This window comes from Pan troglodytes, chromosome 16 (genome assembly GCF_028858775.2).
Source record: "Pan troglodytes isolate AG18354 chromosome 16, NHGRI_mPanTro3-v2.0_pri, whole genome shotgun sequence".
Classification (NCBI taxonomy): Eukaryota; Metazoa; Chordata; class Mammalia; order Primates; family Hominidae; genus Pan; species Pan troglodytes.
This window is the reverse complement of record NC_072414.2, coordinates 11,302,954-11,319,525: the sequence shown is the minus strand read 5'-3', so window position 1 is coordinate 11,319,525 and position 16,572 is coordinate 11,302,954. Positions and strand designations below refer to the sequence as shown.

Sequence of the window (16,572 nt, the reverse complement as noted above, 5' to 3'; positions counted from 1 at the left end):
ATGGCCTCATATATGTGAACGTTGGCTTGGTGGCAGCTTAGGGATGATTTGGCATTATGTCTGTTATTCTTAAGCAGGCTTGCCCAGTCTGCTTCATATAACCTCAGAGTTCAAAAGTAGCAGGAGAAGACAAGCCCAAACGTGTAAGCATTTTTTTCTACATCTATAGATGGGTCACATTTGCTATTGTTCCTAAGCAATGAACTGACCAAAGCAATGAACTTGGCCAGACCCAGAGTCAGTGTGGGAGAGAACAACCCAGTGGATTGGATACAGGGAATGGAATTATTGCTGCCACATTTGCATGCATGGAAATGGATTTGTGTAGGGGCTATTACCATACTGAGTATTCCAACGTTTTAGACTTATGAACAGAGGAGGAGGAATCAATAAACAAAACTGAGTTAGACAAGTCAGAGAGTTCAGTGAATTACATGGAAAATGGAGGCTCAGAAACAGAAAGGAGGCTACTTAAAGGGGAGGCTCAGAAATACGTGGATGCACACGAGCGGTCAAATAAGACAAGCAGTGAGAAGTGTCGACCAGATTTAACCGCATGAAGGTTCACAGTGATGTTTGAAAGTTTTATTTCGATGGAGTGAGGGGAAAACACACCCAGAGAGGCATGAATACTTAGCTGCAAATAGGTAGTGTCTGTAGAGTAACCCATTATTGTTTATTATGCATAGACTTTCCTGTGTGGGACAAGAATTTTTTTTTAATTCTAACTCAAAATCACTACAAATATTTCAACCACATGAAAAATAATCACAGCATCTATTCTTGATTCATGGCAGTCAGAAAGCGCATGATAATCTCCAATACATTTCTATGGCTTTAAAAGACATGCCAGGCTCTATTCCTGTCCTGGCTAGAATCCTGGTGATGCAGTTGGTAGATGGATGGGCCCAGCTGAAAGCCTCAGCATCAAGCACCTTAGGTAGATATCTATGTTTAGAGTGGGAAAACCATGAAGAAATGAAGAACATGATGATACTTCAAGGCTTTTTTTTTTTTTTGCAATTTTGTTAATGATTGAGGTATTGAAGACAAAGAGGAAATGATAAATAACAACACAACTTGTTCATTTACTCCTTTCAGTTGAAATTCAGGAATGTATCTTGTTCTCAGAACGCTCCAAAACATTCTAACTATTTGGGTTAGTCTTTTCATTTCACAAATATTTCATCAGGCATAACTGGAATTAGCCATACTAGTTAATAACAGTCAAAACTTATTTTATCATTCACACTGGCATTATTTCCAACATTTTTGTAAAGCAGAATATTGAAATGTATATAGAATAAATAGAAGGCTGGAAAATTATTCATTTATTTCCAATACATGATAGTATACTTTCATTATTTGATTCCAGAATTGCAGTAGTAGTTATAGTCACTATGCACAGTATTGTTAAACTCACTTTTATGAATATAGTGATGCATATTTTTTCTAGATTAATGAAATAGTAAATTATTCCCAAAATTACTTATTGTAACTTTGTTTCTGTGATTTTAAGCTTAAAAAAAAGTTGCAAGAATAGGACAAGGGACTTCTATACTTTCTTTACCCAGATTCATCATTTATATTTTGTTTAAAATGCTTCATTTTTGCTTCATTTGATTTATTATTTTTATCATTGTCTTTCTCTATACACATGGATAGATATATGGGTTTGCGTAAACATGTCACACCCACTACCCTCCACACACACTTTTTACAAATTATTTGTTAATAAATTAGATAAAGAATGTTCTTTTAATCCTAAATATTTTGGAGTACATTTCCAGTAACACTGACATCCTCTTACATAAACATGGTTCTGGAAATTTAGGATTGATTAAGTGCTATTATCTAATTCACAATCTATATTCAAGTTTTGTCACTTGTCACAAGTATGTCCTTTACAGCCATTAGTTTAGAATCAAGGATAATATGTTGCATTTAACTATCTTTCTTTCAGCACCTTTTCTCTGGAATAAATCTTCAACATTTATTTGAGAATCATGACTTTTAGGTTTTTGAGGCCTATGGTCACTTATTTTGTGAATTATTTCTCAATTTCTGTTTGTCTAATGTTTTTCCATGATTAGATTTATGTTATGCATTTTTAGCAAGAATGTTATTGAAGAGATGCTGTGTCCTTCTTAGAGCATCTTTTCAATGAGGCAAATGATGTTGATTTTTACCAATATTGGTGATAGTAACTTTGATCACTTGATTAGGATAGATTTCTCCATAATTAACATTTCCATTTTGTAATTAATAAAGGTAATTTGTGGGAAGATACATAGTCACAATTTAACTTACTATTTTAGCATAAATTCATGACTTTGTAATTCCTTTATCTTTTATCCTTTAGTTATTAGTTGGTATCCTACTGTCTGGAAGAGTTTTACTTTCACCTTCATTCATTCATTCATTCACTGATTTATATTGGTTTGGACTCATGATTATCATTTTGATCATTGGGTTAAATCCCTTACTAGCTTTTATCTATTTTTTAAAATTAAAGTTCTTGTAACACAGTTCTAAATTTAGAGAAAAGATGGGAAAGTAGTAAAGAAATTTCCTATGTAGCTACTCAGAGTTCCTCCTAAAGATAGTCCAGAGCATCTGACACCCAGTTTTGCCCTTAGTGACATCTTACATAGGTATGGTACATTTATTACAGTGAATGAACCAATATTGGTGTATTATTAACTAAAATGCACACTTATTCAAATTTCCTTGGTGTCCTTCTAATCTGTGCTTTGTCTCTTCCAGGATCTCAGTCTGAATTCCAAACCCCATTTACTCATCATGTTTCCTTAGGATCCTCTAGACTGTGATGGCTTTTTTAGACTTACCTTGTTTTTGATAACTTTGACACTTTTTAGAATTACTGGTCAAATATTTTGTAAAACATCCATCAATTGGGATCTATTTTATGATTTTCTCATTATTAGACTGGTGCTATGGATTTTGAGGGAGAAGGTTCATCAAGATAAACTGCCAGTTTTATAACATCCTATCAATGGTATATGTTATCAACATGAATTATCACTGTTGATGTTGACCTTCAACACCTGGTTTGGACAATGATTCTCAGGGTTCTCCACTGTAAAAGTATTTATTTTTCTCCATTTCCATACTATACTCCTTAGAAGGAAGTCACTATGAGAAGCCCACACTTAAGTCATAAGATATGCTCTACCTCCTCAAGGGGAGATTATCTATATAAATTATTTGGAGTTCTGACTCCTTCAGGCTGGCTTCTGTAGACTTTGACATGTTCCCATGCTTTTTTCCAGCACTTCCTTACTGGAATATTGTTTTCCTTCAAAAATAAATTATTCAGTTCTTTTCTGATTTGTAGTATCTTATTTATATGAGTTTATATTACTCACGGGCTACATTCAGCTTTATACTATTTTTCTATTATCCCTTTTTCCCTAGCACTTGTTGAGCATCCAAAAGTGACGAATGCATTAGTTAAATCATGAGGCAGGGTCTTCTGTAAGCCCATAAGCCCCTAGAAATACCCTAAAACAAAGTGGCTAATGGAAGATTTTGCTCATAGCTTAAAAATTGCTAATATTGGGGAATTTGCTTGTGCTTCAATAATTTGAGGGAAGTGACTGCCTTCTCTATTAAAGTCTTTCAGTTTAAATGTATACCTTTGTTTTTGTTCTCAACCCACAATTTTCCAGCACCTCTTCCACTACCTCTTCTATCCATTTTCTGCATATTCCAACTGAGATATACCGCAATTATATCTTCCTCCAGGCTCACTGTTTATTATATTAATATTTCTGTCACTTTGGAGTTGGGGAGCCATCCTGTGTCCAGAAAAATTACTGAATTATAACAGAAACTGCTCTTAGACATTTGAGTGAGAAGTCAAGAGAATTTATTTTGCAGCTTCTTCTTAGCACAGGGATAGTGCCCTGCATTCCCCAGTTGCTAAAGGCCTTAAACTCTTCCTGTGAAAATTTACATTAATTTCTCTTCCTCGAAGAAAATGTGTGAACCCTGAGAACAACTCCATTTTTTAACGTTAAAATCCACTTCATTCATATGTGAGTTGTCAGTGTTAGAAATTTATGCAACTATCAGAAACCCATGTTGTAGCGCCATCTGTCATCCAAAAATGGAAGAATGAGAGCAAACAAATTTCTAAGAACCCAGGCTCCCAGCAGCTGCTGTAGATCCTGGTGGTGATTGTGAAGACAGAGTTCAGAGTCCTGGACAGAAACGATTCCAAGGAACCACTGTTGATGGACTTCAATGAACAGCAAATTATAATGTCTTTTAAATTATACAATTCGTACAATTTACTGTGAATATTCAAACATACAGAAGATTACAAATTAAACATTAAAATGCATATACACAATATCCTTTTTTCCATTTAACTGCATACCATTATTATTATTATTATTATTTTTTGAGACGGTGTCTCGCTCTGTCGCCCAGGCTGGAGTGCGGTGGCGCAATCTCGGCTTACTGCAAGCTCCGCCTCCCGGGTTCACGCCATTCTCCTGCCTCAGCCTCCCGCGTAGCTGGGACTACAGGTGCCCGCCACCACGCCCAGCTAATTTTTTGTTTTTTAGTAGAGACGGGGTTTCACCGTGTTAGCCAGGATGGTCTCGATCTCCTGACCTTGTGATCTGCCTGCCTTGGCCTCCCAAAGTGCTGGGATTACAGGCGTGAGCCACTGGGCCCCGCCAACTGCATACCATTTTTAATTGTGTTTATGTTTGCATATTTTCCAGTACGTCTACCAATGTATCCAAATGAACTTATATGTCTACCTACATAGAGATAGCAATTTAGATGTAGATACAGCTATAAATATAGATATTAGATTTTTCATAATGCTTTCAATGGCATTTAACCAGATCTGTATCTACTAATGTATATGTTTCTATATATATTTAATAGATTGATCTAGCTATATATATGTATATATAGCTATATATATGTATATATAGCTATATAGGTGATATTCACATTTTATTTTCCAAATTGATTATTTGTAGTATGTCATAGTGCTCTTTCCATATCATTAGATATCCACTGCAGTATTTTTGTTAGCACTTTGTATTCCAAAATACATATACCCTTCAATTTGCCTATGGCCTATTCATAAAAATTTAGTGTATTTTTATTTTTAAATTTTGCAGAAAATGCTGCAGAAAGCATTCTGATGAACCTTACACTTCAGTAATAATAAAATCAATGAGTCAAAAAAGGATATAGCAATACATATCCTACATTAAAATGTGTATGTAACAGAACAGGCGTCGTGGCGCACGCCTGTAATCCCAGCACTTTGGGAGGCGGCAGTGGGTGGATAACCTGAGGTTGGGAGTTCGCGACCAGCCTGGCCTGAACATGATGAAACCCCGTCTCTACTAAAGATACAAAAAATAGCCGGGCATAGTGGTGGGCACCTGTAATCCTGCTACTCAGGAGGCTGAGGCAGGAGAATTGCTTGAACCCCGGGGGCGGAGGTTGCAGTGAGCCGAGATCACGCCACTGCACTCCAGCCTGGGCACCAAGAGTGAGACAATGTCTCAAAAAAAAAAAAGTGTATGTAATAAATTACATAGGCAATTCTCAAGCCTAAATATTAGTAATTCATTTTCTCCCCAGTCAGGCTAAAGTGGTTTCTCTAATTAGCTTATTTAATTTTGGAGGATACATAGTGTTTATTGTGTTATTTATGTGTTTTTCTGGAAAAGTGCCTGCTCATGTCACTTAATACATTATTACATTATTTTTAAAGTTAGGTTGCTTTTATTACTTATTAATTTTAGGTCATGATATTTTATTAGCATTATATTGGGTCCTTCACTGCAAATACATTACAAATATTTAACTATTATTTGTAGTCTTTCTCTAGTATGCCTAAACATTATTAAATAATTTTATGGACAAATGTAAATATTTCCAATTTCATGTGGACAGTTAGGAAATATTTTATTGCTGTTTAATTTTCTTTTAAGATGCATAGTCTTTTATTACATCGAGAATTTATATATATGGTCAAAGGTGGAGAATCTAAGGTTACTTTTTAATATATGGCTGGAAATTCTAAAATCTTTATACATCCACTCTGGATTGTAGATTTTTATTAAGTTTTATGTTATATACAAAATATATTCAGTGAAAAATTGTAACAGGAGTCTCCCTGAATAGTATGACAAGTGCTATTTTTTAAAACCATTTTTGAGTATTTTCTTCTTACTGTGATTTTGTTGGTACTGGTACATTTGTCTAAATACGTATTTTAGGGTGCACGCTACTTCGTAAGCTATTAACCTTTCAGATTCAGCTTTTCAGGACTGACCTGTAAGAATGCAGCTACAGAATGTATAAACTACAGGATTTTCTTTCCATGCAACCTGAAATGCTTTTTTCTGGAAGCAACGGCAAAAAAAAGTTATTTTACACTTATTTTATGCTATGCTGAAAAACAGCAAGGATATAGAAATCGATCGTGGGGTGACTGAGACTTTTGGAAACTGTTTATTCTTGACTTCTTAACAGCCCAGAGAGAAGACTCAATAACCCTCTGGTCTCCGGGTATTCCCGGTTTGTCCCAGGACGGTAACCATGGGTGCGCCTGACAGCGCACTGCCGCAGAAGCGCCGGTCAGACCGGAGGCTACCTCGCGGTGTGCTGTGGGAAGGTCATGTGGGCGGCGGGGAGGCCGTCGGCTACGGGGGCCGGGCCAGGAGCTTCCGCTCTGCGCTGGTGAGGCGGAGCCAGGTGGAGCGGCTGCGCTCCTGCGGGCCTCAGTCTCTTGGGCCTTGGCCAGGTCCCTTTAAGATCAGGGCGCTTGCTAGGAATTTCTCGTCTCTGGTTTGCGCGGGGAAATTGAGATGGGAAATATCGCTCAACTCCCCTGACTTCATTCTTTCTAGGGTTTAGGCCCCCAGACGTGGATTTTGCTTGTTTGTTTGTTTCCTACCATATAAAGGGATTGGCTTTTTTTTTCTGGAAAACGTAAAAGTGTTGTTAATATCTATCGATTTTATATTCATGTGACAATCCACAAATAAAGTTGTTTTTGTATTCCTTTGTATTATTAGCGCTTTATATTTCTACTTTAATTACATTGGTAAGACTTTTTTTTTTTTTGAATGTTTAGATTGATGTGGAGTTTTTTGTTTAATGGGAAGTCAACATCAATTTTGATTTTAGATTTGGATACTGATTCTCTATTTTGTGTTCTTCGGACTTTTTCATCTACCACAAAAGCTCCAGAAGCAAAATTTCTTCATAGTTTTATACATTATCTTTAAAATCCTGTGACTATTACCAGTATATAACCTTATTTAAAAGTTTGTGATTTTTACCCCCAATCTTTTAATTTTCATTCCACTTAAACAACTTTATTAAATTCATTAATAGGAAAACTATTGAACTTCATTTTTGAACCACTTCTATATGAAACTCCTCCGACTTCAGAATTTTGTTTCTAACTTACCCCCACCCTTGTACCTCGTGTGCCATCTCCTAGCTCAGTCATCTGTTGCAGAAATCTCTTCACTGCCACCTCTCACAAAATAAGCAAGTGTAGGTCCTTTTTTCCTATGTGTTGTAAATTATGTGGAATTTACCTCCAGGTTCTTCTGTATTCTAAAAGTATTATAAAAGGACATTGACAAAGTTAAGGGTGAAGCAGAGGCAGGAAACAAATCCCAATAACAAAATTCCTGATATGACATTTAGGAATGATATTCAGCTGTCTTCTTATAGACTTAGAAATTTTCTTTGAGGAATATTCAGAACTATATGCGAGTAATTATTTTGCTGTGTTAACTTTCTAATTTTTGAGGGAAGAAAATATTTTGTTGATAAAAATTTAAATCTAGAAAAAATTACATAATAATAGACTGTCATCTACTTTCTGAATCCTGAAATTTGAAACCACCTTCAACATTCATACCTGGGTGTCTGCGTTTTCAGATCTATGCTTGTAAATACCTATATACACAAATATGCATATTTCTGTTTTCCTGCGTGCAGTAGACTATACAATGGTAATTGTGTTAATTTAAACTAGATATATCATGTCATAGAATTGCCATGCGGTGTTATCAATGCTCCTTTAATTGGTTGGAACGTTATAACTAAAAAAATACATAGTATGCCTTTTTACATCCACTGCACAAGTGAGGACACTAAAATGTGATAGGGTAACTATTGAAAGGTTACAAAGGCATTAAGTGATGAAATCAGAACACCATCCCTCTGGTTCGCTGCACCCTACCATCCTCTTCACCACTGTATAGGAAGAAAAATCATCTCACTGTTCTGTTCTATAGTCTTTTACTGTGGATGTGTTAAATATTCAGAAATTACTGATTATCTCTAATATTTGTATGTTAATCTGTTGAAAGGGTGTGTTATAGTATATTTAAAAAATTATCCATTATTCTTTGATGGATGTATACAGTAGCTGGTTTTCTTTTTGTATTTTGCCAAAAGAAACAGTATTGGAGTCCACATCCCTGTACATTCGTCTGTACTAGAGGTCTATTATTTTTGTAGAATATATTCATAGAATTTAAAATTCTGGGTCAAAGGATGTGCATCTCTGAAATCTTATATAGTAGCAAATTGCTACCCAAGTTATATTACTTTTTACTATAATGTACATCATCTTGTAGAGTTATGTTGTATATGACATAATATGAGAAACAGTTTTCATATTGAAAAAGTACATTTCCTCTCCTTTACTAATTATAATACATAATTCAGTCATTTTGATTTAGCAGCTATTTAAATACTTTTTATTGCTTTTAACTAAACCTTTCACATGCCTTTGGCAAGTTTTTTTGGGAGTGGCCTGATTGGTTGACTCATTACAGATGGACAATAAACCAGAGGAAAGAGCAGAGAGAAAGCAAATGACAAAGACCGTGTTTAAAATAAACATTGAAAGGCATTCTGGGGAACTTTGGTGTGGGTGTTTGCTGTAAGTGCTGCCTATTTGTAATTCAAGCCTAAAGACCATGTTTTAAGAATTCTGGTGTAAAAGAAAAATCTTAATCTCATTTCTTTAAGATGCAATGAGGATTTATTTCATATCACATCAAATATTCAAATCATGGTAACCATCTTGGACTGTTCTGAAAGCTCAGGTATGTCCTGAGTCCCAACCTGATTTTCTTTTCTACCACGCTGAACATGTAGACCTTCTTATTCCTCCAGTATTGGAGGATGAGTTGAGGTCGGTGATGGGGATTACCATTACATCTCTTGACAGATGGCATGTGTGGATTACTTGCTCAGTTGTAAAATACTGTATACTTGCTCAAACTAAACACCTACCAGTTAAGCTGTGGGTTTACTCCAGGGGCTTATCATTTTCTTGTAGGGAGAATCACCTTACATTGAGTCAGACCTGTAACAGTAGCCATGGCATGACGTGATTGATGGAAAACGCATGGAACAATTCTTGACACGTAAAATGAATTGAATGATTGCTAGCCATTATCTTAATAGTTATTCACATGAATTTATACATCTTGTCTTAAAGATAAAAATAGAAAACAGCACTTAAACAAGTTTAAAAACACAATACTCTAAGACTGAGAAAATATGTTTCTTAAGGTCACACCCTGTGTGACAAGACTATGATATTAACTGAAACAATGTCATAAAGCCAAACTCAATTTTAAGCATTAAACAGCAGTGATATTATGAGGCATTTGGCATACATTTTTTTCCTATGCCTCCCTATTCTTTGCTTCTTATTGTGTCATCTCCCGTCCTGCAACCATGCATTTGTGGGATACCATGCATAAATATTACCTTGATCTCAAACTCAGGACCTGGTCACAGTCCTCATCTAGGACTATCATTAATAGTCATGAATGGAGAGTGGCAGACTACAAAATTAGTTAATTCCCAATATTGTGTTCACTGCGATGCAAATTTCTCAAGAGTAAAATAGGAAGTCTTGGTTTTGCCAAATCAGAGATGCAAAATTTGCTATCAAAGGCCACATTGCTGATTGGGATCTTAAAGTGAGAAAAGGATCCTGTTCAAAGCATATGTTTTGTGTACTTGAGAGAATGAAAGTACTAAGGAAATGAGCACACAAAGAACATGTTGCTTCTTGGTGGTAAACTGCTAGCAAAATAGAATCGTGAGCCATGTTTACCCATGACAAACCTAGCTGGCCCCCAGTGATAACATGTTATTTAACACAGTACAATTATCAAAACCAAGAACTTGACATTGGTACCATACTTTTTTTTTTTTTTTTTGAGACGGAGTCTCACTCTGTCGCCCAGTCTGGAGTGCAGTGGTGCCATCTCAGCCCACTGCAAGCTCCGCCTTCCAGGTTCCCACCATTCTCCTGCCTCAGCCTCCCCAGTAGCTGGGACTACAGGCACCCGCCACCACGCCTGGCTAACTTTTTTGTATTTTTAGTAGAGACGGGGTTTCACCATGTTAGCCAGGACGGTCTCGATCTCCTGACCTCATGATCCTCCCGCCTCGGCCTCCCAAAGTGCTGGGATTACAGGCGTGAGCCACCACGCCAGGCCCGGTACAATACTATTAACTACACTACACGGCTTCTTAAGGTTTTACCAATGTTTATTTTTATTTTTTTTGAGACGGAGTCTCGCTCTGTGGCCCAGGCTGTAGTGCAGTGGCATGATCTCGGCTCGCTATAACCTCCACCTTCCGGGTTCACACCATTCTCCTGCCTCAGCCTCCAGAGTAGCTGGGACTACAGGCGCCCGCCACCATACCTGGCTAACTTTTTTGTATTTTTAGTAGAGGCGGGGTTTCACCGTGTTAGCCAGGATGGTCTCGATCTCCTGACCTTGTGATCTGCCCACCTCGCCCTCCCAAAGTGCTGGGATAACAGGTGTGAGCCACTACGCCTGGCCAGGTTTCACCAATTTTTATATGCAATCTTTATATATACAAATATATTGAATTTTATTGTATGTATGCATTTGTATAACAACCATTACACTCGGGATACAGAATTTTTCCAACACTGCAAAAAAAAAAATTCTCACATGCAACCCTGTGTTAATAATACCCTCCTCCAGTCCTACGCCTGACCTCTATGGATTTGTTCTCCATGACTATAAATTTATAATTTCAAGGATGTATTATAAAGTATAAAATATTTATAAATGTATGGAAGGTAATCTTTTGATATTTGTTTTTTTTTCACTCAGTCTAATGATTTGAAATCTATGTCATTGCATGTATCAATAGTGTGTTTGTGTTTATTTCTGAGTAGTATTCTGTTGCATAAATGTATCATTGTTTATTCCTCACTGGTTGAAGCACATTTGGGTTATTTCCTGATTTGGGCAGTACAAATAATGCTGCTGTGAACATTGTACAGATTTTTGTGTCAACATTAGTTTTCATTTCTCTAGGGTAAAAATGTTCAAGGGTAGACTGCTAGATCATATGGTAAGTGCCTTTTTAACTTTATAATAAAATATCAAACTGTTTTGCATAATAGCTGTACCATTATACATTCCCAGCGCTACTTGGTGTTTTCATATTTTTAATTATTTTAGTGATTTCCGTAGATAGAATGGTATCTCATGATGGCCTTAATTTGAATTTCTGTAATGGATAATAGTGTGCCATCGATATATTGTCTTCAGCAAAATGTCTATTGAAGACATTCCCATTTTAAATAGATTATTTTCTTGTGGGTTTAGATAATTCCTTATATTTCCCTGATAAGAGTCCTTTGTCAGTCGTATGATTTGCAAATATTTCCATCCATTCTGCACCTTGACTTCTCATTCACTTAACATTATCATTCACAGAAGTCCAATTTATTGATTGTTTTTCTTTCATGAATTGTGCTTTTGGTGTCATGTCTAAGATGTCTTCTTCCAAACTTAGGTTAACAAATTTTCTCCTACACTTTCTTGTATAAAAGTTTCACAGTTTTACATTTTATATTGAGATAAATAGTCCATTGAGATTATTTTTGCTTTAGGAGTAAAGCATAAGGTGAAGTTCATTTTGTATGTGTGTGTTGGATATACAACCAACACCTTCTATTTAAATCTTATTTCACTGAATTTCTTTTGCACATCTATCAAAAAGTTTTGTCTATTATTCTGTGGGTCTGTTTATAGACTCTATTCTGTTTCACTGATATATGTCTCTATCTCTCCACAGTTCTGCAATGTCTTAATTACTGTAGCTATACACTACATCTTATATTCAGGTACTGTGATTCCTCCAATGTAATTTTTCTTTCTCAGAACTGTTGTAGCTATTTTAGTTCATTTGTCTTTCCATGTAAGTTTTAGAATGTTTACTAATGTCTACAGAAAATTTGTTGGGATTTAGGTAGGAATTTATTTATATCTATATATTAATTGGGGAAAATTAACATCTTTGCTGTGTTTAGTTTTCCATTCTATGAACAAGGTATGTCTTTTTACTTATTTAGGTCTTGTTTTATTTATTTTATTAATGTTCTATAATTTTCAGTGTAAAGATTCTGCACATTTTGTCATATTTATGCCTTTAAAAGTTTTTATGGTATTTTTTAAATTGGAGTTTCTTGGCCAGGCGCAGAGGCTCACGCCTGTAATCCCAACACTTTGGGAGGGTGAGGCACACGGATTGCTTGAGGTCAGGCGTTCGAGACCAGCCTGGCCAACGTGGTGAAACCCCGTCTCTACTAAAAATATGAAAATTAGCCAGGTGTGGTGGCACACACCTGTAATCCCAGCTACTCAGGAGGCGGAGGCTTGAGAATCACTTGAACCCTGGAGGCAGAGATTGCAGTGAGCCGAGATTGCACCACTACACTCCAGCCTGGGTAAGAGAGAGAGATTCTGACTGAAAAAAAAATTAGTTTACACACACACCCACACCCACCCACACACACACAAATATTCTGTGTTTATCTTGTATCTCTAATCTGGCTACAATCAATTATTAGTTCTTGGGGTTTTTTTTGGTAGATTCCCTGAAATTGTCTACACAGATGTCATGTCATCTGCAAAATAGTTTTCTTTCTTTTTTCCTATCTGTATTATTTTTCTTTTTCTTTTCTATTTTTTCCTGATTGAACTAGCTAGGGCACCATGTAGCATTGTTGAAGAAGTGGTAAGAATGGACATATTTGCCTTTTTCCAGTCCTGGAGAAAATACGTAAGTCTTTTATAGTTAAGTATAATGTTCACTGTAGGTTTTTAGTAAACGGTCTTCTCAGCTCAAGGAAGTTAACTTCATTGGACTTTGGCTTATTCCTACTTTGCTAACAGATTTTATCCAGAATGAATGTTAGCAATTGTATGCCTTGAATTATTCCTAAGTTTATTTAGAGTTGTTTTTTGTCCCAGAATGTAGGTTATCTTTCTAAATGTTCAGTGTGCTTCCAAAAGGTGAGTGTATTCTGTTGCTGTTGCGTGGAGCATATGAATCTATAAATGCCAGTTAGAACAAGTTATAGAATAGTATTTTCACAATATTCTATACTGTTACCAATATTTTTTCCTCTACTTATTTAACATTGAGAGAGGGGTATTAGAATTTACAACTATAATTTTTAATTTGTCTGTTTCTCTTTGAAGTTCTATCAGTTTTCACTTCATGTATTTTGAAGATTGTTGCTTGGTGATGAAAGATTAGGATTACTGTAGGTTCTTGATAAACTGTCCCATATTGTTATGAACTAATTTTCTTTATTCCTGGTATGATTTTGGTATGAAATCTAGTTTGATTTTTAAAAACATCACCATTAAAGGTTTGTTTTGATATTTGTTATGATGGCATATATTTGTCTATTTTTTTACCTTTACACTATGTATATCTTTGTATTTAAAATGCATTTCTTCAGGAAACTTATTGTTGGCTTTTGCTTTTATGTCATATCTGACAATGTCTTAGAGTTTGTGCAGACTGTTTAAAATTAAAATGATCATTTGGTTCTTTTTTCTTCTTTATCTGCTTTATTTTGGAATAATATGGTATGTTTCATAAAATGATCATTTGATTCTTTTTTCTTCTTTATCTGCTTTATTTTGGAATAATATGGTATGTTTTATGATTCAGTTTTCTTTTATTGGATTATTATTTGTAACTCTTTTATTATTCTGGTGGTCGATTTAGGGTTTACTGTGTACATTTAACTTATCGGAGTCTACTTTCAAGTGATATCCTACAAGTGTATGAAATGTATAAGAGTCTTAAAATGGTATAAATGCATTTCTTCCTTTCTGATCTTTGTAAATTTGTCATACAGTTTACTTTTACTGGCAATCCCTCAGCACATTGTAATTTTTTTGTGTAAATAGTACATTATATGCTAAACATATATAAACAATACTAAAATTATCTTATTACTTACTCATGGAACTACAAATCCCTGTGTTCTTCACTCTTTTGTGTAGATTCAAATTTTTATCTGTCATTGTTTACCTTCTACCTGAAATTTAACATTTATTGTAGTGAGAGTCTACTAGTGATGTGTTATTTCTGCTTACATGTACATGAAACAGTCTTTGTTTTTCCTTGCTTTTGGAAAATATTTTTGCTTTGTATAGAATACCGATTGACTTTTTCTTCTTTCATTGCTTTAACAATATCACCACACTGTCACTTCTGTGTTGTTTTTGAGAGGTGAAGCCAGCTGGGCTTCTGGGTCGGGTGGGGACTTGGGGAACTTTTCTGTCTAGCTGAAGGATTGTAAACACACCAATCAGCGCTCTGTGTCTAGCTAAAGGTTTGTAAACACACCAATTAGCACTCTGTAAAAATGGACCAATCAGCACTCTGTAAAATGGACCAATCAGTGCTCTGTAAAATAGACCAATCAGCAGGACGCGAGCCGGGACAAACAAGGGAATAAGAGTTGGCCAGGAGAGCCAGCAGAGGCAACCTGCTGGAGTTCTCTTCCAGACTGTCAAAGCTTTGTTCTTTCACTCTTCTCAATAAATCTTGCTGCTGCTCATTGTTTGGGTCTGCACTACCTTTACAAGCTGTAACACTGACTGTGAAGGTGTGTGGCTTCACTCCTGAAGTCAGCAAGACCACAAACCCAGCAGGAGGAAGAAACAACTCTGGACGCACCACCTTTAAGAGCTGTAACGCTCACTGCGAACGTCTGTGGCTTCACTCCTGAAGTAAAGCGAGACCATGAGCCCACGGTAAGGAATAAACTCTAGACACATCTGAACATCTGAAGGAACAAACTCTGGACATACCATTTTTAAAAGCTGTAACACTCACCATAAGGGTCTGCGGCTTCATTCTTGAAGTCAGTGAGACCAAGAACCCACCGGAAGGAACCACTTCCAGACACATTTTCATTGAGAAATCTGATGTTATCCTGATTTGTATTTTTTTCTTTTCCTTTTTTGAGATGGAGTCTAGCTCTGTCGCCCAGGCTGGAGTGCAGTGGCGTGATGTCGGCTCACTGCAAGCTCCGCCTCCCGGGTTCCCGCCATTCTCCTGCCTCAGCCTTCCTAGTAGCTGGGATTACAGGCGCCCGCCAACAGGCCCGGTTAATTTTTTGTATTTTTAGTAGAGGTGGGGTTTCACCATGTTATCCAGGATGATCTCGATCTCCTGACCTCGTGATTTACCCGCCTGGGCCTGCCAAAGTGCTGGGATTGCAGGCGTGAGCCACCGGGCTCGCCTGGCCTGATTTCTATTCTTTTCTACCAACATGCCTTTCTTCTGTCTAGGTGCTTTCTTTATCATTGTTTTGGAGCCACTTGGTCATGAAGTGCTTTTTAAATAGATATATTCGTGTTTTTTGTGTTTGGGAACTCACTGAGTTTTTGAATGTGTGGGTTTATTACTTTGTATAAATTTGGACTCCAGTTACACATATGTGAGGCTGCTGGAAGCTATACCACAGCTCACTGATACTGTTTTCATTCATGTTTATTATGTTTGTCTCTTTTATTTTAGATGGGTTCCATTGCCATATCTTCAAGCTTACTAATCTTTTCTTCTGCAAGTCTAATATGCAGTTAATACCATTCCCTGTACTTTTAAAACATCACTGACATTATAGCTTTCCTCCCTAGAAGTTTTATCTGGGTCTTCTTTATTTTCACCTCATCTCTATTAACTTTTCAACGTATAGAGTGCAGTGACAAAAACTATGTATGAAAAACTAACTGTTTTAATGTTATATAACTGCTGTGTCACTTCTGGGCCGGTTTCAAATAATTAAATTATCTATGCATTCTGGGTGATATTTTTATATTTCTTTGCATGCCCAATATTTATTCGATGCCAGCTATTGTGAATTTTAGCTTGTTGGGTACTGTAAATTTTTGTATTTCAATAAATACGCTTGACTATTCTGAGACATTTCTTGGGAACAGTTTCATTCTTTGCGATCTTGCCTCTTACGTTTGCTACTTGGACCCAGATACTGCATTTAATGTAGGACCAATTATTCTCTACTTCTGAGAGAAGACCCATCTGTGTCTTCTTTCCAATGTCCTATGAATCCTGAAGTTTACCAATTTGGCTGATGTAGTTTAAGAAAAGAAATTGTTTCCAACCTTGTGTGTGAGGCACCTCTAATCAAATTAGGTGATT

General features: G+C 36.3%; 1 long non-coding RNA gene across 1 annotated transcript in view; it reads left to right on the top strand.

Moving 5' to 3' along the window:
- The window catches only part of LOC112205574 (uncharacterized), a 116,660-nt gene extending 100,324 nt beyond the window's left edge, over positions 1-16,336 (top strand). Inside the window, exons 3-4 of the long non-coding RNA XR_002939579.2 lie at positions 11,412-11,448; positions 12,178-16,336. This is a non-coding gene — a long non-coding RNA (uncharacterized LOC112205574). The remainder of the gene's footprint in view (positions 1-11,411; positions 11,449-12,177) is intronic.
- Positions 16,337-16,572: the final 236 nt, after the last annotated feature.